This window comes from Pristis pectinata, chromosome 20 (assembly GCF_009764475.1).
Source record: "Pristis pectinata isolate sPriPec2 chromosome 20, sPriPec2.1.pri, whole genome shotgun sequence".
Lineage (NCBI taxonomy): Eukaryota > Metazoa > Chordata > Chondrichthyes > Rhinopristiformes > Pristidae > Pristis > Pristis pectinata.
Genome location: NC_067424.1, coordinates 824,723 through 848,438, shown reverse-complemented (window position 1 = coordinate 848,438; position 23,716 = coordinate 824,723). Strand labels below are relative to the sequence as shown.

The 23,716-nt window shown below is 45.4% G+C and overlaps 1 protein-coding gene across 3 annotated transcripts in view; it reads right to left on the bottom strand.

Moving 5' to 3' along the window:
- The window catches only part of LOC127580813 (plexin-A2-like), a 470,755-nt gene that overhangs the window by 365,043 nt on the left and 81,996 nt on the right, over positions 1 to 23,716 (bottom strand). The gene's annotated exons all lie outside the window — the stretch shown is intronic.

The following is a 23,716-nucleotide window of genomic DNA, read 5'->3' as shown; positions in this document are numbered from 1 at the left end:
GTCCAGTGTGGGGGCAGGTGGAGCTCATCGGGGCAGTGGGCAGGATGCGATTTCTTCACAGCCTCCTGAACTCACGTGGAGACTAAGTGTTCACCAGCTTCCCAACGCTCTTCAAGTCACAGTCACAGGCCAGGGGTTCCCACTAGCCAGTGAGATCATAGTTCTGAGAATAGCCTTCTGATATTTTCTTTGTCCACCTGGTAATCTCTTGTGTGATGGAGCAGGCAGTAGTGTGCCTACTCCAGGAGCCAGGGTCACACGCTGTGTAGTCCAGCCACCGGAGAGGGTCAGGTGTGATTACACCCTCCGTACTGGGGACACAGATCATGGTTGTCCAGTACTGGAGCTGCTGAGTGTGATTAGACCCTCAATACTGGGGACGTTGGTCAGGGAGCAGATACTCCTGCAGCTTCACCTGTCCTGCCAACAGGTTTTGTGGTATCACTCCAGTGGTTCGAGGTACCTGCTGTAGGTAGCCCATGTCTTGGGCACAGACAAGAGGTAGGGCCACTGCTGGTAGACCTACCACACGCTTGGGGGTTGGGTCTGAGCTCTTGACCAGTGAAATCTCTGATCTTCAGCTGGCTGAGAGCCATTGGTGCACTGGATAAGGTGGTGAGTGACTTGAATCATTCCAGAGATCAGCCACATTAGTGTGTGCCTAGAGAGGCCAGACCAGGTGAGCATGGCAGACTCCCTTGACTGAGGTGCATTAGTGAATTCCATAGGGTTTATGACAATCTGATCGTAATCATTCAAAACTTAGAATAATTGTTCCTAATTTCACATTATTAATCATTTAATCCCATAGCTACCACTGTGGGATATGAACTCTCTGGGTCAGTAGTTCAGTTACCTAACCACTGTGCCAGCACACACCCACCAAACGATGCCAGAGGCTGTTTACCATCAGCGGGGTAACCTCATTCTCTGTCTGATTTGGGTAGAACGAAGGAAAAGGACATGTGTGTTAATGTCAACACATGAAAATCACAGACTGCAGATGCTGGAAATCTGAAATAAAATCAGAAAATGCTGGAGACACTCAGCAGGTCAGGCAGTGCCTGTGGAGATAGGCACAGAGTTTACGTTTCAGGTTCAGGCCTCTATCAGAACAACAATGCAATGTACCTGCTCTTACCCCATCAGACTTATTTCTTCCTACAAAATAAAATTAAGGCTTCTGACATAGGCTCCTGGACTGGGAACATTCACTGTTTCTCTCCCCACTGACGTGCTGAGTGTTTCCAGAAATTTTTTTGTTTTGTTTTTATTTTAGGTCAGTGTCCATCTCCTGGAGCTCCCACATCCAGACAGAGACCCAGATGTTCCCATGGGAGAGAAGGAGTTGTCACAGTTTTCTGAGCCTTCCAAAGGAAATGAACAACTGCCACCTCAACCTGTTTCACCAGCTTCCAACCCGCTTCAAGCTTCAGCTCAGCATCAAGCAAGATCGCCAGAGTTAAACTGGTGTCTGGGCCAATGGTGTCATCAAGCAGCAACCACCTGATCAAGGGAATGATCACAACATGGGGACAGGGAACTGGCACCACAAAAATTCACACGTCAGCTGGGTTAAACACTGCTCATGGATCCGAGACAACATTGCAATCAGTGTTTGCCACACACAACCTGACATGCTTATACCACGAAAACACACTCAGGGACACTAAGTCCAGCACAAGCCTCAAAAAAAGTTAAAATGACCCCCCCTACTCCAATGTACCTAAAGATATGGCTGTCACGTGTTAAAGGTGGTGTCTCAGACTAAGCAGCGATTGGAAACTCATGCGATGGACGGGTGGTGTCAGTATCAAGGGCGGAGACATGTCCTGGTGGAGGGACTCAAAAGTAATCACTGAGGATTGAGGAGATTCGGGCATTTAAAACCCACACCAACATTCCAGCTGGCCAAGTTTGCTCTTTATTCCAGTTGTGTGTTTGGATGCATTTCATGAGTTGCAAGAAGCGACAGGAAACCACTGTACTTCCTGGCTTTCAGAGCAAAATTACATTCAGGTTCCAGAACAATAGCTAAAATAGCACATAAAGCACTAAGAGTCAAAATAAAGACCTGCGATACTCAACAACCTGACTCTGCACCAATCTCTTGGTTTAAGTTATTGTCCATGATCTTCCCACAAGGTAAAGAATTAGCAATGTGCTTTCCATTTACCTTCAACCTTTTCCAAAAGTAATCTGGTTCAATGAAAAATAATCAACAAAATGTTTCTTTTATTCCGTGATGCACCACAAAGGTTTAGGAAATCTCGTCACCTTTGTGACTCAGTCACTGGCTCCAAGCAGGTCCTTAAATGTGTGGGGTTTGAAGGATTATTGCAGTGTTGAGTGGATGCTGCCTACACAGGTAGCTTGTGTTAGGTGCAATCAGCAAGAGATCACATCGGCGTCAGGTCTTATAAAGAAATACACACTTCACTTGCAACGAGGTGCAGAGCCAGGCAGCCCAATGTGCTGGGCTTTTTGTCATAACCAATTGAAAAATGGGGATACAATGACCTTCTGGTCCTGGAATATCATAAAATCCTAGCTCTCAAAGCCGCAAGGCTTTCTCTCTCAGCCGATGAAACAGTTATCAATCAAATGCAGAAGAATTTACAACTGTCAGAATATGTTCATTGAAGATAAACTGAAAGGGTTTTGAAAGCTGCTACTGTGTGTACTCGAACAGATCAGTCCAACAAAAGGCTGGCTTGCTATCACCTTTGAACCCACTCCCAGCAGGCAAGGATGATCAGAGCACGATTTTAATTTGAATACTCTGCCTCTGTTACTCATCAACCTTCAGTTACTTTGCTCATCTGCTGCTGCTGCTGGCCTACAGAGGCACGTCCAATCCCGAGCTACTCCAATATAGAGGCGCCCTGACCCTACTCAGGCTTAAAATATCAGCATCGATGGACTCCTGACATTTAAAGTAGGTACCCCTCCCCTTCCCTATTCTGGAATTCAAGGGAAAGCATTGGAAGAGACCAATGGAGCACAGAACTGCCCCAACCATCTTAACCCAGCACGTCACAGGGCAGGGTCACCACAAAGGCGGCAGCAGACCCATTCCCATTTCTCCTCATCATTCCAACATTCAGTCTCCAGGAGTAGATCAATCACTTGAAACCTCTGGCTAGTCTGACCACTGAGAGTTAGACTTTACTTGCCAAGACCTGCTGAACACCTGGCCCTCTCTTCACGCTCCAATGATCAACATAGCCATGGAAGAACTATCCTGCAAGCCCTCTGATTCTACAGAACGTCAACAGCTTCGTGAACTGTGCAAACTCTTCCAAATAACTTGCACCAATCAGATTGCCCAAGGGTCCTTACTAATCCACACCGGCTACTGGTCAAGCAAGGCCTTCATTTCAAAATTTTCACTACCACTTTCCCTCCCAGGTCCTACTTGCTCATCTGCGTTACCACATCCAGCCCAATAACCAATCTGATACGTTTTCCTCAGCACCTGTCCATTTGATAGTACAATGGCAGCCATGTCTCGTGAACCAAGGCACTCTGGGATCCCTCCGCCCACCACCTCATTACAAAACTTTGATCAGCGGCCCTAGCATCTTCTTACTTGACTGACGCTTGGACTTTATTTGATGACGCTCCTGTTGAGGCACTTTACTATGTTAGTGCAAGATAAATTCAGGTTGTTGTTGCTGGAAGAGTCTGCACCTTTGATTTCCAAAACGACAGAAACAGATGGCAAAAGGCAGCAGAAAGTTCAGTCTGACTGCTGACACCACACAACCTAAACTGTACTTTCAGGAATGAGGCAGTCTGACTTGGGAACATTTATCAGAAGTTAAATCGCTACTGGCAGAAATGTGTGGACAAGCTCACCAAATCCAAGTACAACAGAGCTTCACCCTCATTACCTCCCACTGACAAGCTCTCCTGTAACTCGACTAACTACAAAACAACTTCGTGCATAAGAAACAGTGCATGGAATGAGAACCACCTCGACACAACGTGCTTCTAAAGGAGCCAGGACACAAAGAATATGAATATTTACATGGATAAGTAACTTTCCTGCTCTGGTCCCAGCACAGAGAAAGAGCTTTCACTGAAGTTGTCTGTGCCCCTATTTGATGCCAGGCTCTGAAGACAGCAGACTGATGCAGTTCGAGCTCACCGCTGTCTTACCACGTGCTATGCTGCACTCTGTGGAAGCTTAAAACACATTAAACAACCTACAAAGCAATGATGAGAAAACTCATTCATAAAAGCATTCATCAATCACAGTTACCAAAACTCTCAATTAAGCTTGCAAAAAAATTGCTACATCAGCAACTTATTTATGAGCTGGAGGATTGCACATCCAGAGAGATCAGCAGCTAAGTCAGCCAGAGTACAGGAAGGAGATGGACACCCTGGTGGCATGGTGTCAAGACAACAACCTTTCCCTCATGTCAGCAGAACAAAGGAGCTGGTCATTGACCAGGAAGCAAATTGGGGTATACACCCCATGTGTATGAATGGTGCTGGTGGAGATGGTTCAGAGCTTCAAGTTTTGTGGCGTAAATATCATCATCAATTTGTCCTGGTCCAGCCATGTAGACACCACAGCCAAGGAAGCTCACCAGTGCCTCTACTTCCTCAGAAGGTTAAAGAAATTCAGCACATCCCCAGTGACTCTCACCAATTTTCACAGATGCACCATAGAAAGCATCCTATCTGAATACATCACAGCTTGGTACGGCAACTGCTTTGCTCAGGACATTAAGAAACTGCAGAGAGTTGTGAACACAGCCCAGCCCATCAGGCAAACCAGTCTCCCCTCCATTGACTCTGTCTACACTTCCCGCTGCCTTGGGAAAGCAGCCAAAATAATCAAAGACCCCTCACCCGTCTTTCTTTCTTCTCCCCTCTCCCATTGGGAAGAAAATAAAAAAGCATGACAGCAGGTACCACTGAACTTAGGGGCAGCTTCTATCCCACTGTTTTCAGACTCTTGAACTGATTTCTCATAGACTAAAAGATGAACTCTTGATCTCCCAATCTACCTCATCGTGGCCCTTGCACTTTATCTGGTTACCTGCACTGCACTTTCTCTGTACCTGCTGCACTATATTATGCATTCTGTTTTCTTTGTACTACTCGATGGACTTATGTACGGCAGGATCTGCCTGGATGGCACACAAACAAAACCAATCACCAACAAGTCAGTGGTCCCTCCTGTTGTTACATTGCTGGAGGGGCATCCACTGGAAAAACTGTAACCTACCTGTCCTCACGGCCTCATTCAAAATTCAGAGGAACTGACTGGAATCCTGGCCACTACCCTCTGCTCAGCAAGTATCATTACAACAGATTAAATGGTCATTTATTGACAAAACAATAGCAACAGGAGCTTTGGGTTCTTTGAAATCAGGAAAGTCATGGTAAAGTGCACTGTTTGTCTTTAAAATGTAACAGTGCAAAACGAGGAAAAATTAAACTAGCTGAAGAGGCTGTGGACCAAAAGGCCTCTCCCAACTCCTGACTGTGCCAAGCAGAGCATGCATCAATAGAATACCCTGGTACAGGGCACCAGCCTGGACATTACGGCAATAACGCTCAGCAGTGACCTGGCTACAAGGATCCCTGTGGCATCATCATTCCCTCTGCCAACACCAGTTGTTGCCGGGCGTCAGTTGAAGAGAGATCTCCGACACCCAGCAACTGAGGGCGCTCAAGCTCATAGCAGCCAGGCTGAGGAACTCGCACAAACACCAAACCAGGAAACAGAACATGCAACTTTTAATTCATTTAAGTAAACTTATATAATTTGAAATACAAACTGGACTATACCCACCAGATTAAGGCAAACTTAAAATACCATAACTGAACTTCCAAAGCAATGCAGACCAAGGCCAAAATACTGAATCCAATCACTAATTTCACAATGTACTGGCGTCCAACTGGGATCAGAGTCACAAATGATTTGTGTTACGCTCAATACTGCACCGAATTCAACCTCGTACTTCCAATTGCATCACTCCTAGTGCCGATCATGTGTTGAGCATAGGTCAATGACATCATGATGGATGCAACATGTTGAGGTTAAGAAAGAGGTAGTGTTGGAACTTTTGAAAAACATTAGGACAGATAAGTCCCCAGGACCGGATGGGATATACCCCACGTTACTACAGGAGGTGAGGGAGGAGATTGCTGGGGTATTGATGATATTTGCATCCTCCCTGGCCACAGGAGTGGTACCAGAAGATTGGAGGGTGGCAAATGTTGTTCTTCGTTCAAGAAAGGTAATAGGGATAATCCTGGAAATTATAGACCAGTGAGTCTTACATCAGTGGTGGGCAAACTATTGGAGAGGATTCTTAGGGACGGGATTTACAAGCATTTGGAGAAGCATAGTCTTATTAGGGATAGTCAGCTTTGTGAAGGGCAGGTCGTGCCTCATGAGCCTAATTGAGTTTTTCAAATAGATGAAGGTAGAGCAGTATATGTGGTGTATATGGACTTTAGCAAAACATTTGACAAGGTTCCCCATGAGAGGCTCATCCAGAAAGTCATGAGGCATGGGATCCATGGGGACTTGTTTGTGTGGATTTGGAATTGCCTTGCCCACAGAAGGCAGAGGGTGGTAGTAGTTGGAGAATATTTTGCCTGGAGGTCAGTGACCAGTGGTGTTCCACAGCTTCAACTCCCCCTCCCACTCCATCACTGATACATCAGTCCTTGGCCTCTTCCAGTGCCAGGAGAATTCCAAGCACAAGCTGGAGGAACAGCACCTCATTTTCCATCTTGGAACCTTGCAACCTATCGGCATGAACATTGAATTCTCCCACTTTAAGTGATCCTTACACCCCTTCCCCACACCCACCCCCAACCATGCCTCTTCTTTTCTTCCCTTTCCTAGCTTCTCTTTTTTCTCCCCCCCCTTTATTTCCCTTCTTACCTTTGACCCATCCCCTGGTGGAGCTGCTCTCCCCTCCTCCCCTGCACCTGCCCATCACTATCTCTAACCTGCATCAACCTATCACCACCCTGTGCCCACCCCACCTCCCCTCTTGTCCACCTATCACTGCTCTGCTTTTCCCTCCTATATATTGGGCTTCCCCTTTTCCTGTTTTCAGTTCTGAGGAAGGGTCCTGACTCAAAACGTTGACCGCCTGCTTTTCTCCACGGATGATGCCTGGCCTGCTGAGCTCCTCCAGCATCTTGTCGTCTTTCATAAGACAGAAAATGCTGGAAACACTCAGCAGTTCAGGCAGCATCTGTATGAGCAGCAGCAGAGGTAATAGAGTTGTACAGCACAAGAACAGGCTCTTCGGCCCGACTTGTCCATGCCAACCCTTTGCCCATCTACGCCAATCCCATTAGCCCACATTAGGTCCATATCTTCCTGCACCTTGCCTATCCGAGTGCCTAACTGTTTCTTAAACGCAGTGATTGCATCCAATTCCATCACCTCTTCTGGCAGCGAGTTCCAGATATCAACCATGAAGTGTGAATAAACTTTCCCCCTCAAACCCCCAATAAAATTCCTTCCCTTCACTTTAAACCCATCCCCTCCAACCATGGGAAAAATTTTTTGATTATCTAACCTAAAAATGCCTCAATTTTCTATCCTTCTATCAGGTCACCCGAGCCTCCTTCGTTCTAGAGAAAAGCCCATCCTATCTAATCGATCCCCATAACTGAACTGCTCCATCCCAGGCAACATCCTGGTGAACCTCCTCTGCACTCTCTCCAGCACAGCTTCCTATAGTGGGCACCAGAACAGCACACAACACTCCAAGTGTGGCCTAACTAGTGTTTTGTAAAATTGCAACATAACATCCCAATTCTATACATTTCAGTTTGAAGACCTTCATCTGAAGTACCCCAACACAGCACCATGGCCTCAGGATCCGTGTGTTAAACTGTGCAAGTGCAGAATCAGTTTCACAGCCATCAGTCACCAGTGGTGTAATGACAGTGAGCTCTGATCATTTCGGTTCATTATTCTGCACATCACCATTACACTGAACATCCACGATTAAGTCAAAGACTAGAATCAGCCCAAGCTCATCTGCACTGCCAGAGAAATATAATCCAGTAACAAATGCAATCTATGTGCTGTTATTGTTTTGTTTCAATAAACTCAGCAGGTTTCTGAGGAACATGATGTAAATAACAAGATCAAAGCAATCACAGCACACTGCTGACAACTCTGCCTGATGACATGATTAGTGAATTAGTATTTATAATGTGGCAGTGACCCGCTGTCCATTAAAAGCTAATGCAGTTCCACAGCAACACTGTGCTGTCAGCTCCATCAACTGGGATGAAAACAGTTAACCACCAGCTTCTTAAAAACCTGCATTAGTAGTAATAACATCAAGGCCAGTTCTAGAAAGGCTTCACAAAGAAACAAAGAGCACCATGAAAGAAAGATGTTATCCTGAGAGTGGGACCACAGAGACAGTGCTCGACTCTGCCAGCAAATCACCTGAGACCTTCAAGCTGCTTCCAGTGGGAAATGAGTCAGATTTACATGAAGATGGACAGTACAGTCAGTTGAATGGGACTGCAGATTGCCAAAAGTTTAGCTAAGTGTCCGGATTTGTTCCGGGAAGGTCAGAAACCTGAAGGAATTTGAAGCCAAAGGGCAAAAAATGTGGTCCTAAAAGGCAAAAGACTTTAGTGGATGATAGACACTGTATCCTCTGTGGTAATACTCAATGTTGTGATCAGCCTAGGTCAGCGAACTCTGTCCCTGAATTCTCTCCTTAAAGTCCAGTCTAAAAATCAAGAGGGACTTAAGAACTAAAACAGAAAATAAATATTAAATCTTTGTAGTTAGTCTGGGAATGGAGCCAAGTAATTGGCAGGAAGATTGCCAAGTCTGGAATGTCGAGTACTTAGTTCAAACCAAGCTGATTCATGGTTGTTTTTCAGAATTTTTATGGCCTCCCTTGTTCTTGGCTCTTCCTGAACAGAGTTTTCAGATGTTTCAGGATTAGCATACGCTCTGCCTCAGTTCAGACCCAAGGTTAAGACTTACTCTGAAGCTCAGTGGTATTTAAACATACTAATTAAAAAGTATAACAGCATTGAGGGGGGGGGGGGGGGAGGGGAAGGAGGGGAAGGAGGGCAATCAGACCTTTTGAGGATGAATAAAGAACAGTGAGAGAGAGAAACTTCTGCAACAGAAGATTGGTGCAACTATCCGCATCACTCAGATCCCTGAATAATTTCACAGCTAATCGTGAAATATTTAACTAGTGCTGCTCTCAATGTATAAATCAATACAGAAGGATTACACTGCAGGCACAACACTGCTGGGGTGTGTGGGTGCTAACCATACATTGAACTCTCAAAATTCAACTTGAATGGAGGCCATTCAACCCAGAACTTCTACCCTTGAGCAGAATGTGGTTTTTGAATCTTCCCAAAGGGCTCTGCCAACTTGATTTTTTTCATCACAGTGTACAAGGGAACAGCATCCCAGTGAATGAACCTCAAAGTTCTACTTGACCAGTACAATTACGGCTCCGTCCTGATCAGCTGGGGGAAGAACAGAGACACTTGTCCCAAGACTCCCCTTTGAATAGACCCCTCGCACTTGTTGATGTGTGCCCAGTTATTGGCCCACAGAAAACATACCTTCTGGCCTGTGTTTGGCCTTGCGTGCAGCAATTTCTCCATGCCTAATAAACATATGACAGTGGTGCAAAGGAATGTGGCCCAAATGTTTGGCCAGTGTGCAGTTCCTCAGGAGACTGGCCTGTTCATGAATTAAGGCTTTGAACAGCGTGTGAACCGAATGAGGAAGTCACGGATTGTTAAAGGACACGCATTCAGGATTCCTTTGGGAACACTTCTTAAGGGTCACTAAGATAATGTAAACTCACAGTTGTTGCTTTAACCTGCATTAAAAACCCTTCCCAAAGTAAACTGTAACTTGGGGGAGAGAGAAGATTTATTCTTTGAGCCAACTTGCCAAAATTTAAACCAATTTCAAGATCTGGTATAATTTGATCTGTTTATAAAATTAATTTTAAAAATCAGAATGAATAATGACACTGTTCCATTCTACTCCCTGTCCAATTAGGGAAGACTCAAATCACCAGGCCTCATGACTGCCTGATCCAAGGATGAAAGTCCACTATCAACATTAGAAACCTTGTTTATTCTTTTGCCCAACAAGTAAGACTTACCCCACCCAGACATCCACTCATTTTCTGTGCTGTCTTTTAACCCATGGACTCAAGTTGCCCTTGGTCAGTTTAAGAGAGACCATGGGGGCAATATGGACTTCTAAGATATTGTTGTCCAGATCTTGCAGTGTCAGCAGCTCAGCAACAAATGAAGGACTGGTCCAGGGTATGTGACAAAATAAAGAATGCAAGGGAAAGATTCTCTACAACCGACTTCCTCTCGACTTTGCAACATTTCACTCTGTTATGGAGCAATCTCTCACATGGAGTGAAGCCACAGTTTTGTCCTTTTGCATCACTGCTGCATATTTGTGTACCTCCTTGCAAAGGTTTAATGTGGAATTATTTGATGAAAGTGGAACATCATGAAATATTTGACAGATGATGTGTGTAGAAGAACCAGCATCAATGTGCAAGAAGCTACCTCGAGGCCAAATCTGGAAGGATATCAAGGATGTCAAGGACGAGATCAGAGAAGAAAACATTGGTTAGACCTTGGAATACTGTGTACTGTTCTGTTGCCACATGACAGGAGGGATGTGGCAGCAACAGAGAGTGTGCAGGAGGTTGCCTGGGATGGAGATCTGAGGCTGCCATCTGATGTGGTAAATGCGGGCTCGCTCTTAAGAGTAAATTGGATGAATACATGGATGAGAGAAGTCTGGAGGGCTATGGGCTGGTAAATGGGACTAGCAGAATAATGTTTCGGCACAGACTAGAAGGGCCGAATGGCCTGTTTTCTGTGCTGTAGTTTTCTATGGTTCTATGGAGAGTTGAAGTTATAAGGAGAGCAGAATTTTAGATCTTAGAGCAGGATAAAATGTCGGCACAACATTGTGGGCCAAAGGGCCTGCACTGTGTTGTAACGTTCTATGTTCTATGAGAGATTGGATAGGCTGGGTTTGTTCTCACGGGAATGGAGGAGGCTGAGGGGCAACAGAGTCAGACTTACAGAGCAGAGAAACAGGCCCTTCAGCCCAACTGGTGCATGCTGACCAAGATGCCCCATCCAAGCCAGCCCCATTTTCCAGCATTTGGCCCATGACATTCGAAACCTTTCCGGTCCATGTACCTGCCCAACTGTATTTTAAAATTTGTTATTGTACCTGTCTCAACCACTTCCTCTGGCAGCTCATTCCACATACATACCACTCCTTATGTAAAAAACTTACCCCTCAGGTTCCTATTAAATCTTTCCCCTCTCACCTTAAACCTGTGCCCTCTAGTTCTTAATTCCCCAACCCGGGAAAAAAGACTGAACATTCACCCCCATCTATGCCCCTCATGATTTTATACACAGAATCAGAATAAGGTTTATCATCACTGACATATGTCGTGAAATTTGCTGTTTTGTGGCAGCAGTACAGTGCAAGACATGAAGACATAAAAGTTACTATAAGTTACAAAAATAAATAAATAGTGCAAAAAAGGAATAACAAGGTAGCGTTCATGGACCGTTCAGAAATCTGATGGCAGAGGGGAAGAAGCTGTTCCTCAATCATTGAGTGTGAGTCTTCAGGCTCCTGTACCTCCTCCCCGATGTTGGTACGGAGAAGAGGGCATGCCCCAGATGGTGACGGTCCTTAGTGATGGATGCTGTCTTCTTGAGGCAGCACCTCTTGAAGATATTCTCGATGACGGGGAGAGTTGTGCCTGTGATGGAGTTGGCTGAGTCTACAACCCTCTGCAGCCTCTTTCAATCCGTACCAGGTGGTGATGCAAACAGTCAGAATGCTCTCCACTCTATATCTGTAGAAATTTGCAAGAGTCTTCAAACTCCTAATGAAGTAGAGCTGTTTGTGTGCCTCCTTCATGATTGCATCAACAGGTTGTGCCCAAGATAGATCCTCCGAGATATTGATGTTCATGAACTTAAAGCTGCTCACTCTTTCCACCGCTGACCCCTCAATGAGGACAGGTGTGTGTTCTCCCAACTTCCCCTTCCTGAAGTCCACAATCAGTTCCTTGGCCTTGCTGATGTTGAGTACGAGGTTGTTGCGACATCACTCAACCAGCCGATCTATCTCACCTCTATAAAGTCACCCCTCAGTCTCCTACACTCCAATAAATGAAGTCCTAGCCTGTCCAACCTCTCCTATAACTCAGTTCCTCAGGTCCTGGCAACAGAGTACTCCAAGTGCACCCTCACCAGTGTCCTGTACACCTCTCGCTGCCTCAGAAAAGCAGCCAGCATAATCAAAGACCCCACCCACCCAACACGCTCTCTTCTCCCCCCTCCCGTTGTAGACGTAAGATCAATCTTCTGGAAAGTGACCCGCAGAAAGCATCTGGCCCAGATGGTGTCCCTGGCCATGTCCTTAGATACTGCATAGATCAGCTGGCTGGGGTACTTGCAGACATATTTTTCACTGTATCGCAGTACATGTGATAATAATAAACCAATTTACCAATTCCAGTTGTGATTAGCTGAGAAGACTTTCCTTGAATAGGATCAGAGCTGTAGAAAGGACACGAGTATGATACAGAGAGAACGCAGCACTGTATTGCACTAAAGCAACAAAAATGCCATCAGTAAAGAAGGAAGAATAATCAAAACCATCACCTCCCAGCTTCTATACTCAATGCCCTGGCTGATGAAGGCCAGAATGCCAAAAGCATTCTCCACCACTCTGTCTACTTGTGACTCCACTTTCAATGAACCGTGTACTTGTACTCCAAGGTCCGTGTTCTACAACATTCCCCAGTGCTCTACCGTTCACTGTGAAAGCCCTACCTGGATTTGACTTTCCAAAATGCAATACCTCACACCTATCAGAATTAAACTCCATTTGCCATTCCTCAACCCACTTACCCAGCTAACCCCCTTGTAAATGCTGATAACCATCTTCACTGTCCACAACACCACCTATTTCAGTGTCATCTGCAAACTTACTAACCACACCTCGTACATTATTATCCAGTTCATTGATATAGATGACAAACAGCAAAGGGTCCAGCACTGACCCAAGGCACACCTTATGGAGGTTTATAAAGTTATGACGGGCATAGATAGAGTAGATAGTATTTTTCCCCCAGGGACCCCAGAACTAGAAGGTACAGTTTCAGGTGAGAGGGGAGAAATTTAATGCAGATCTGAGGGGTAAATTTTTCACACACAGGGTGGTGGTGGAGGCAGACAATTACACGTTTAAAGGAGATTTGGACGGGTACCGGGGCAAGAAAAGAGTAGAGAAATAACGTGCCTAATGATGCGGGCATATGGGATTTGTGTAGATCGGCATCCCAGTCGCACAGACGAGGAGGGTCGAAAGGGCTCGATTCCCTGCCTTACGATTCTGTGATGATGGCACAGGTTTATGGTGAGAGCAAGGAGTTTTAAGGGGGACGTGGGGGGAAGTTTTTTCCCCACACAAAGGGTGGTGAACATGTGGAACTCACTGCCAGAGGAGGAGGTGGAATCAGATACAGTCACTACATGTAAGACGCATTTAGACAGGCCTTAAATAGAAGGACACAAATCTAATGTGGGCAAATGGGATTAATCTAGATGGGCAAAAAGGTCAGCATGTACGTGATGAGCTAAAGGGCCATTTCTGTGCTGTACAAATAGATGAATCATAAATTCATACAGCACGTAAACAAGCCCTTTGGCCCAACTGGTCCATGCTGACCAAGGTATCTCTTCCTGAGCTATTCCCATTTGACCCATATCCCTCTAAACCGTTCCTATCCATGTACCTGCCCGTGACTAATTATGTAATTAGCAGCAAATTATGGGGAGATGATAAAGTGTTGAGGGAGAGAAGACTGGGATGGAATGGCAACAGTTGATGTCCAATTAGAATAAATCAGAAGATGCTAAAAATGGACAGAATAAGGTTACAGAGTAGATTGTAACTCGTGCACTGATGTACTCAGTGAAAACCTGGTTAGCTCATTTACTATTTAACAGTCACTGTACAACACTGCATGTTTATAGGTTTATTCTCAAACCATCATTCACATCTTGCAAATTTTTGTTTGAAAATTGTTTTGGCATTTTGTAAAAAGAACATAGCATGAAATGACGGAACCACAGACGGACTAGATAGAGGATCTAACAAGGTTTTATGGAGAGAAACAATCTGTGCTTCCATTAACTAAAAAGAAAGATGCGATATTTCTGACATGAAAATGATAGCTGACAACTTCCACTGGGGTAGAAGATAAATGTCCAATTCAGTTTGAAACACAGACACAAAAGAGCTGTGCACAAATTGTCTGATGCCCAGTGCCTGACATTTCAGAGAGCCGAATTATTACAGCAATGCTGTGACAGTTAGATCACAAGAACCTTTCAAACCCACCACAATTCAATTAGTTATGCTGACCTCTGGACACCTTGACCACAAGACAAACACAGCAAGGTGGCAATAAAATGAGGAGTGACGTCAGAAAGTCAAGGTGTGGCTGAATTTACAAAAACTGAAACACAAAGTAGGAATGTTACACGGATTCAAGGAACTGAATTTTTTTTTACATTGAAAATTTCTGGAAATCTTTGCGATGATTTGCCTCAGGATCAAGTTGTTTCAAGTGATGGTTGGAATGGAAGAGTTGAAAGTTCAGAATAGAATGGTAACTCAGTCAAAGAAATGTTGGACACCATCTGATAGACAACACACAAAATAGGTTAGTATGTCTAATATTAGAGAGCACGCATTTAAGGTGAGGGGGGCAAGTTCAAAGGAGATGTGCAGGATGCTTTTTTTTTAAAACACACACACACACACACACACACACACACAGTGTGTGCACCTGGAATGCACTGCCAGGGGTAGTGGTGGAGGCAGATATGATAGTGGTATTTAAGAGGCTCTTAGATAGGCCCATGAATGCACAGGGAATGGAGGGATATGGACCAGGCAGAAGAGATTAGTTTAATTAGTTCAGCACAACATCATGGGCCATAGGGCCTTTTTCTGTGCTGTTCTGTTCTATGTTTTTTGTACCTGCAATAATAGTTCAACTAATAGCTTAACTCAATATCAGCAAAACAAAAGAGCTGGTCGTTGACTTCAGGAAGGGGCCAGTGTACATGCTCTTATCTATAGTAACGGTGATGAGGTCAAGAGGGTTGAGACCATCAAATTCCTAGGTATAAACATCACCAATAGCTTGTCCTGATCCAACCATGTAGACACCATGGCCAAGAAAGCTCACCAGTGCCTGTTTCCTCAGGAGGCTAAACAAATTTGGCATGTTCCCTTTGACAATCACCATTTCTTAATGATGCACCATAGAAAGCATCCTATCTGGATGCATCATGTACGGCAACTGCTCTGCCTGGGATTGCAAGAAACTGCAGAGACACAGCCCAGCAGATCATGGAAACCAGCCTTCCCTCCATGGACTCTGTCTACACTTCTCGCTGCCTCGATAAAGCAGCCGACATAATCACCCCGTACATTCTCTCTTCTTCCCCCTCCCATCGGGCAGAAGATACAAAAGCCTGAAAGCACGTACCACCAGGCTCAAGGACAGCTTCTATCCCACTGTTATGACTATTGAACAGTTTCCTTATACGATAAGATGAACTCTTGACCTCACAATCGACCTTGTTATGACCTTACACCTCATTGTCTACCTGCACTGCACTTTCTATGTTGTTGTGACACTTTATTCTGCATTCTGTTTTTGTTTTACCTTGTACTACTTCAATGCACTGTGTAATGAATCAATCTGTATGAGCGTTATGCAACAGAAGTTTTTCACAGTACCTCGGTACGTGACAATAATAAATCAATTCCATTTCCAAAGAGTCATTGAGTTAATACAGTACAGAAACGGGCCCTTCAGCTCAACTGGTCTATGCCAACCAAAATGCCCATCTAAGCAGGTCCCATTTGCCTGTGTTTGGCCCATATCTCTCTTAACGTTTCCTATCTATGATCCTGTCCAAATGTCTTTTAAATATTGTAATATACCTGCCTGAACTGCTTCCTCTGGCAGCTTGCTCCAATATACCCACCTTACACTTTAGCAAGGCCCTTGACAAAGTCTCTCATGGTGGCTGGTCCAGAAGGTGAGGTCATATGGGATCCAGGGTGAGGTAGCTGATTGGATACAAAACTGTCTTGGTGGTAGGAGTCAGAGGGAGGTAGTGGAGGGTTGTTTTTCAGATTGGAGACCTGTGACCAGCAGTGTGCCACAGGGATCGGTGCTGGGTCCACTGTTGTTTCTCATCCAAATTGTTGATATAGGTGGCAGGATTAGTAAATTTGTGGATGATGCTAAAATTGGTGGTGTAGTGGACAGTGAAGGAGGTTGTTTAAGGTTACAACAGGATCTGGGTCAACTGGGAAAGTGGGCCAAGGAATGGCAGATGGAGTTTAACTCGGGCAAGCGTGACATGATATATTCTGGAAAGTTAAGCCAGGGAAGGACTTACACAGTAAATGGCAGGGCCCAGGAGTGTTGTGGAACAGAGCGACCCAAGGGTACAAGTACATGGTTCCCTGAAAGTGATGGGATAGGTAGACAGAGTGGTGGTGAAGGCACATGGCACACTTGCATTCATCGATCAGGAGATTGAGTACAAGAGTTGGGTTTCATGTAACAACTGTACAAGGCATTGGTGAGACCACACTTAGAGTATTGTGTGCAGTTGTGGTCACCTAGTTATAGGAAGGTTGTCATTAAAGTGGAAAGGGTGCAGAGAAGATTCATATTATGGGGGCTGGAGGGCTTGAGTTATAAGGAGTAACTGGATAGGCTGGAGCTTTTTTTCCTTTGAGCGTAGGAGGCTGAGAGCTGACTTTATAGAGGTTTATAAAAGCATGAGGGGCACACATAAGGTGAAGACACAAGAGACAGCAGATGCTTTAATCTGGAACAACAAACCATCTGCTGGAGAAACTCAGCGGGTCGAGCAGCATCTGTGGGAGGAAAGGAATTGTCGACGGTTCAGGTTGAAACCCTGCATCAGGGCTCATGCAAGATGAATATTCACCGTCTTTTTCCCAGGGTAGGGGAGTCTAATACTGGAAGGCATAGGTTTAAGGTGGGAGGGGAAAGATCTAAAGGGGACCTAAATGATCAGTTTTCCCCCCCCCACCACAGTGGGTGGGTGTGTGGAACAAGCTGCCAGAGGAAGCGGTAGAGGTGTGTACATTTACAATGTTTAAAAGACATTGGGACAGGTACTTGGATAGGAATGGTTGAGAGGGATGTGGGTAAATGGGACTAGATCGGGGAGGTACCTTGGTCAGCAGGGACAGGTTGGGTTGAAAGGCCTGTTTCTGTGTTGTGTAACTCTATGGCTCTGTAGTGATGACCCTAAACTGCTGCACAGTATCAGAGAGGTCTACTTGTAACTTTGTGGCAGGCAGTGGGAAGGAGGTGCGTACTCAGATGACGGTTAGTGTCAGTTTAGTTGACTATTTACCGCTAAGCATATGAACATAGACGATAGATTCAGTGTTGCTTGGCACTGATTTGCATTGTTACAATATTAATGGAAGCTGCTGGAAGGAAACAGATTGACCAACAAGATCCAACATAAATGACTGGTGAGGTCACGGTTGTTTTACAATGGACTAGTGTGGACTTCCAGTCTGATCCAATCTGCAAGAGGCAGAGGGAAACTTAAATCACAACATGTTCCTCACCACAGATCTCACTGGCATTCCACACGTTCTCCATGTATCATGTATGTTAACTTAAGTTTGTCCTCGTCCTGTAATGTATTGTGCTGCTGCAAAAAGCTACTTTTCATGGCATTTATACCCTGGTGTATATGCCCATAACAACAATAAACTTGACAAAACAGGCAAGTCTCGACAACAGGACAAACATTTAGGTTAAAAACAATAAATCTGTTTCATCAGGGATTTACCTTTGAAAACCTGATAAAACAGGACATTAAAAATAAATTTACATGAAGCTGATTGTAAAAGTGCCTCAATACTTCACATAACATAGATAGCAAGGTGACATCATTAGTCCCCACCAACTAACACAATCCTGGATGATACCGCAAGGCATCTTTTAACAAGCAAGTTGTCAACACTTTGTGTGACAATTTATCCATCATTCGCTCCCTCATGGACAGGGCACTCCAGCCAGTGCTGCCTACATCAACATGTGGTATGCGCTAAAGGGACCCTGTTCCTGAATCTTTGCACTGGCCTCATCTCTTATTAGGTCCATACAACGGCATGCCAGGCACAGTGGTAGTACCAGTTGGATCAGACCCCTGCACCTTAGTGAAGGAAGCTTTTTGGAACCTGAAGGGTAAGATAAAATGGTGGTGAGGACAGGAGGGGGGAGAATGGTGGCCCTCTCCCAGTTCCCCAGTCCTACCCTCAGTTTACACTGCCTCCGATGTCAAGTCAGTAAGGATCAGTGTGCAGGGTGGCGAATGAGAACATGGTTGACCTACACCAACACTCTTTTAGCTCTCATTGCTCCAACATTTATCAACTTCAGTATCAAATGAACATGGTGATTGAGCACCATTCCTCTCCGGGACAGAGAATTCCAATGATTTATCTCCCTGAGGGAAGAATCCTATCCTGATCTCAGTCCTACACAGCCTCCCCTTGCTGTGAGACTGTGACCCAATCACTCTCGGCTCCTTGGCCTGGGGAACATCCTCCCTCTCCTGCGCTACACAGCTGAGCCCTCTCAAACTTCATACGTTTCAGTAAGGTTACCTCATTCAAAACTTTATAACAAATATTTTCATAGAAAATAGAGACACTTTCTTGTGTTCTCTGGCCAGTGTTTACTTTCCATTGGTTTTTACTTGACCGAGTTCTGAGAGCAGGCACAGTAGTGTAGCGGCTAGCGTAATGCTATTACAGCACCAGTGACCCAAGTTCAATTCCCACCACTGTCTGTAAGGAGTTTGTACGTTCTCCCCGTGTCTGCATGGGTTTCCTCTGGGTGCTCCGGTTTCCTCCCACATTCCACAGATGTACGGGTTAGGAAGTTGTGGGCATGCTACGTTGGCGCTGGAAGCGTGGCAACACTTGCGGGCTGCCCCCAGAACACTCTACGCAAAAGATACATTTCACTGTGTGTTTCGATGTACATGTGACTAATAAAGAAATTGTATCTGATCTGATTTGGTTGCTTTATTTCCTAATGTAACTGAATCATGGCAGTTCTCTGCACATGAACCACTTTGAGAAGTCCCAAGGGTACAGTGGCTAACTGGATAAAGACATCAGCTGGCAGAGAGGACACCACTTTGCAGAACATTTCCAGCCTCCTCTCCACGTAATCTGTCCACACTTTTCACTGCCTCGGTAAAGCAGCCAACATAAACAAAGACCCCACCGACCCTGGACATTGCCTCTTCTTCCCCCTCCCATCGGGCAGAAGATACAAAAGCCTGAAAGCGCGTACCACCAGGCTCAAGGACAGCTTCTATCCCACTGTTATAAGACTATTGAACAGTCCCCTAGTACGATATGATAGACTCTTGACCTCACAATCTACCTTATTATGACCTTGCACCTTATTATCTACCTGCACTGCACTCTGTAACTGTAAGATATCTTTATTAGTCACATGTACATCGAAACACACAGTGAAATGCATCTTTGCATAGAATGTTCTGGGGATAGCCGGCAAGTGTCACCACATCTCCGGCACCAACATAGCATGCCCACAACTTCCTAACCCGTACGTCTTTGGAACATGGGAGGAAACCGGAGCACCCAGAGGAAACCCACGCAGACACGGGGAGAATGTACAAACTCCTTACACACAGTGGCCGGAATTGAACCCAGGTCACCTGCACTGTAATAGTGTTAAGCTAACCACTACACTACCAAGCCTGCCTACATTCTGTTATTGTTTTCCCTTTGTACTACCTCAATGCACTGTTGTAATGAAATGATCTGTATGGATGTCATGCAAAACAAAGTTTTTCCCTGAACCTCAGTACATGTGACAATAACAAACCAATTTACCAATTTAAAATACTCGCCCAAGCATTGGGCAGTTCACAGTGGAGTGACAGACTCTGCTCAGTGAATGTGATCAGCTCTGTTCATGCCGGCAATATCGTCAATATCTGCTTAAAGTGAACATAAGGCCAATAAATCGATACCCTGCAAACATTCAACCAAAGGACTCTAATCTCTGGAAAGCAAAGGCAAATCGTCACTGGGTGCTGAAAGGTCACGCGTCACTTCCAGCTCCACGTGGAAACATTCAGGTCCTGTCCGACTGTGCAGCCTCTGATTTCAGCTAGGTGGATAACTACAGGCCAGACCTCTGAAGCTCTTTTCACATGACTCCTTCCCCGGTGTGGAAATGCAGGAGAGCAGGAGAAACTGTCATGACAGCAGAGATCCCACTCCAGGCTACTCAACAACAGGACATTTAAAGTCAGTCATACAGCATGGAAACAGGCCATTCAGCCCACCATTTCAATGCTGACCAAGGGGCCAATGTATTTGCAAGTCAAGGATACAACAACCCAAGGCTGAAGGTCACATTTCTGCAGTTGGCTGATGGGGACAATTCGCATCTCCTGCCAGTAACCTGATGGGAAGTCCACTGATCAACTATCATGTGGCCCTGACTCAGCCATCACCACTACCAATGCTTGGTTTGGAATCTTGCCAGGACCACTCGGCTCCAGCTCTCATGAGAGCTTTGGTCCACAGAGGTGAGGTGATACCATGGCAACGTCTAACCAAGTGGCATCAAGGAGCCTGGTGACAGTGAAGCAAGTGGGCATCATGGGGAAAAGGGAAACAAAATCACCCCAGTAGTTGAAGTCACAACTTGCACAAAGGAAGGTGGCCGTGGTTTTCAGACCTGAAGTGTCCTGATGCAGGGTTAGGACTGAAACATCAACGATTTCTTTCCCCCACAGATGCTGCTCGACACACTGAGTTCCTTCAGCAGGTCGTGTGTTGCTCCAGATTCCAGTGTCTGCCGTCTCTCGTGCCTCCATTGTCAACCATTTCAGTCTCAGACATCACCGCAGGAGTTCCTCAGGCCCAACCATCTTCAGCTGCTTCATCAGTCAGCTTTCTTTCCTCATGAATCAGAGGTGGGGATGTACATGGATGATTGCACAATGTTCCAGCCCATTAGTAATTCCTCAGGAAATGACACTGTCCATGCCTGCATGTGGAAAGGCCTAGACGTTTCAGTGTGAGCTGATAAGTGGAGAGTAGCACTGGCATCTAAAGATGTTACAATTACCAGGTTATACCAAAATCATGGGGTCAAAAGACCAAAAGCAGTATAGATCCAACCATGAAAATATGTAGAAACAAGAGGTTAGATGTCAGGTGGCCTACAGTAAGTCACTCACTTCTAACACCACAAGGTCCTTCCATCATCTGCAAAGCTCAGGTCAGAAAGTGATGGCCTACTGTCCGCTGGCCTGGATGTGAAGCCTCACCAACACTCAAGAAGGTCAACACCATCCAGGACAAAACAACTGGTTAACTGGCACACTGTCGACCTCCTTAAACATTCATTCCCTCCACCACTGGCATACAGTGTTGACAGTGTGCGTTATATACAAAATACATTGCAGGCCAAGGCAACTCCAATAGCACCTCCCAAATGCATGACCTCTATGACCAAGGACTGGGGCAGCAGGCTGTGCAAATATCATCTCCTGCAGATTCCTATCCGAGTGTCACACTGCCCAGACAGAAATATATTGTCGATCCTTCATCGTCACTGGGTCCAAACCCTTAAACTCCCCAACAGCATTGTGGGAGCACCTTCACCAGAAAGACTGCAGGTGATTCAAGATGGCAATTTGCCACCACATCAAGGACAATTAGGGGATGGGCAATAAATGCTGGCCTTGCCAGTAATGTCCACATACCGTGAAGTTAACAAGTGGGCCTAAGATCATAATGCAATGAAATATTGGAATGCAACATCATTTACAAGTTGTAATTTTGATTGATGGACCTGATGTGAGGGTTATCTGGAAGGACAAGTTCCATCACAAAGAAAAAGATCAGCACTTTAAACAACTAAAACTTTTACTCAACATATTTTAGCTCATCTCCATACTGTGGAGGTTTTCCTGACACACTTTATCCTAACTGCATAAAATCCATCCTCACTACCTGAATGAAGAACTATTGGTTAGGATAAGCTACGTGCAGAAGGGAACAATATCTCATTGGACCCAGGCAAGATCGCTGATGGACAGCCCAAATGCTCCCGTCTGTCTCTGTCCTGAATCAACACCAAACAGATCACAGTTCTGCTCCCTCCCGGGAACTGTGCAGGAATCCCAATCCAAATCCCACTGCCCCCCAGAGCCCTTCCTCTTAGTTACTCAAACCACCCTGTAACAAAATATCCTCCTCAGCACTCAGCCCTTACAATTACTTCACAGTTTGAACAAACTTCACGTGACCAGCACACCTTACAGAAGCTGGAGATGTCATCCTTACTGGATGAACCAACTGGTGCTGACTGGAACAGGTGTACAACCAGGTAGTGAAAAGACGAAGTGATGGTGTTGGAAGTCAAAGTAATCAGCATCTCGAGGTAAAATTTTTCACCTTTATCTTAGTTCTGTCACCTTCTAAATAATTCCAAATCTCCTTTGATCTTAAGCTTGCCCAGGACGGGTGGGCCTAGGGCACCATCTGTGTGGAGTTTGTACATTCTCCCAATAACTATGTGGTTTCTCCCAGGTGCTCTGGTTTCCTCCTATATCCCAAAGTGTGGGTTTGTAGGTTAATTAGCCACTGTAAGTTACCTCTTGTCATAGAATGGAAATGGATCTTCAGCTCCACTAATCCACGGCCACTGAGATGCCCATCTACATTGGTTCCATTTGCCTGCATTAGTCTGTATCTAGCTAAACCTTTCCTATTCGTGTACCTGCCCAAATGTCTGCTGCAATTCTCTCTGCCTCTACCATCTCGTCTGGCAGCTTATTCCAGGTAACCACCACCCCCCCTGTGGAAAACCTGTCCCTCAGATCTCCTTCAAATCTTTCCCCTCTCACCTTAACCCTCAGCTCTCCAGTTTTAGACTCCCCTACCCTGGGAAAGAGACTGACTGTACACTCTAGCTATGCCCTTCATGATTTTATAAACCTCTGTAAGGTCACCCCTCAGCCTCCCACGTTCCAGTGAGAATAAACCCAGCCTATCCAAACTCTCCTTCTATCTACAGCTCTCCATTCCAGGCAACATCCTGGTGAACCTCTTCTGACGCTCCCACATCCTTCCTGTAGTGTGTGGCTGAGTGCCAGAGTTGATGGGAATGTGGGGAGAATAAAATAGAATTAGTGTAAGTGTGTTCTCGATGTACAGTGCAGACTCTGTGGGCCGAAGGGCCTGTTTCAGTGACTACGACTCATTTTTTGTTGCTGGAATGCATTTTCCTGCTTGGATTTTTCCGTAAGACTTGAATGGAATAGAATCACGGATCCAGGATGGAAATGTTTGTATGCTCCAAGTTTACATCCTGTCTCTCTCTTCACAGTGGTCCAGGAGAACATGTGAAGCATTCAACCAGCATATAAGGTCGATAGAAGCCCCACACTCAGGCCCCACTAACGATATGCGCCCATTATCATACTAAGCATGCTTTTA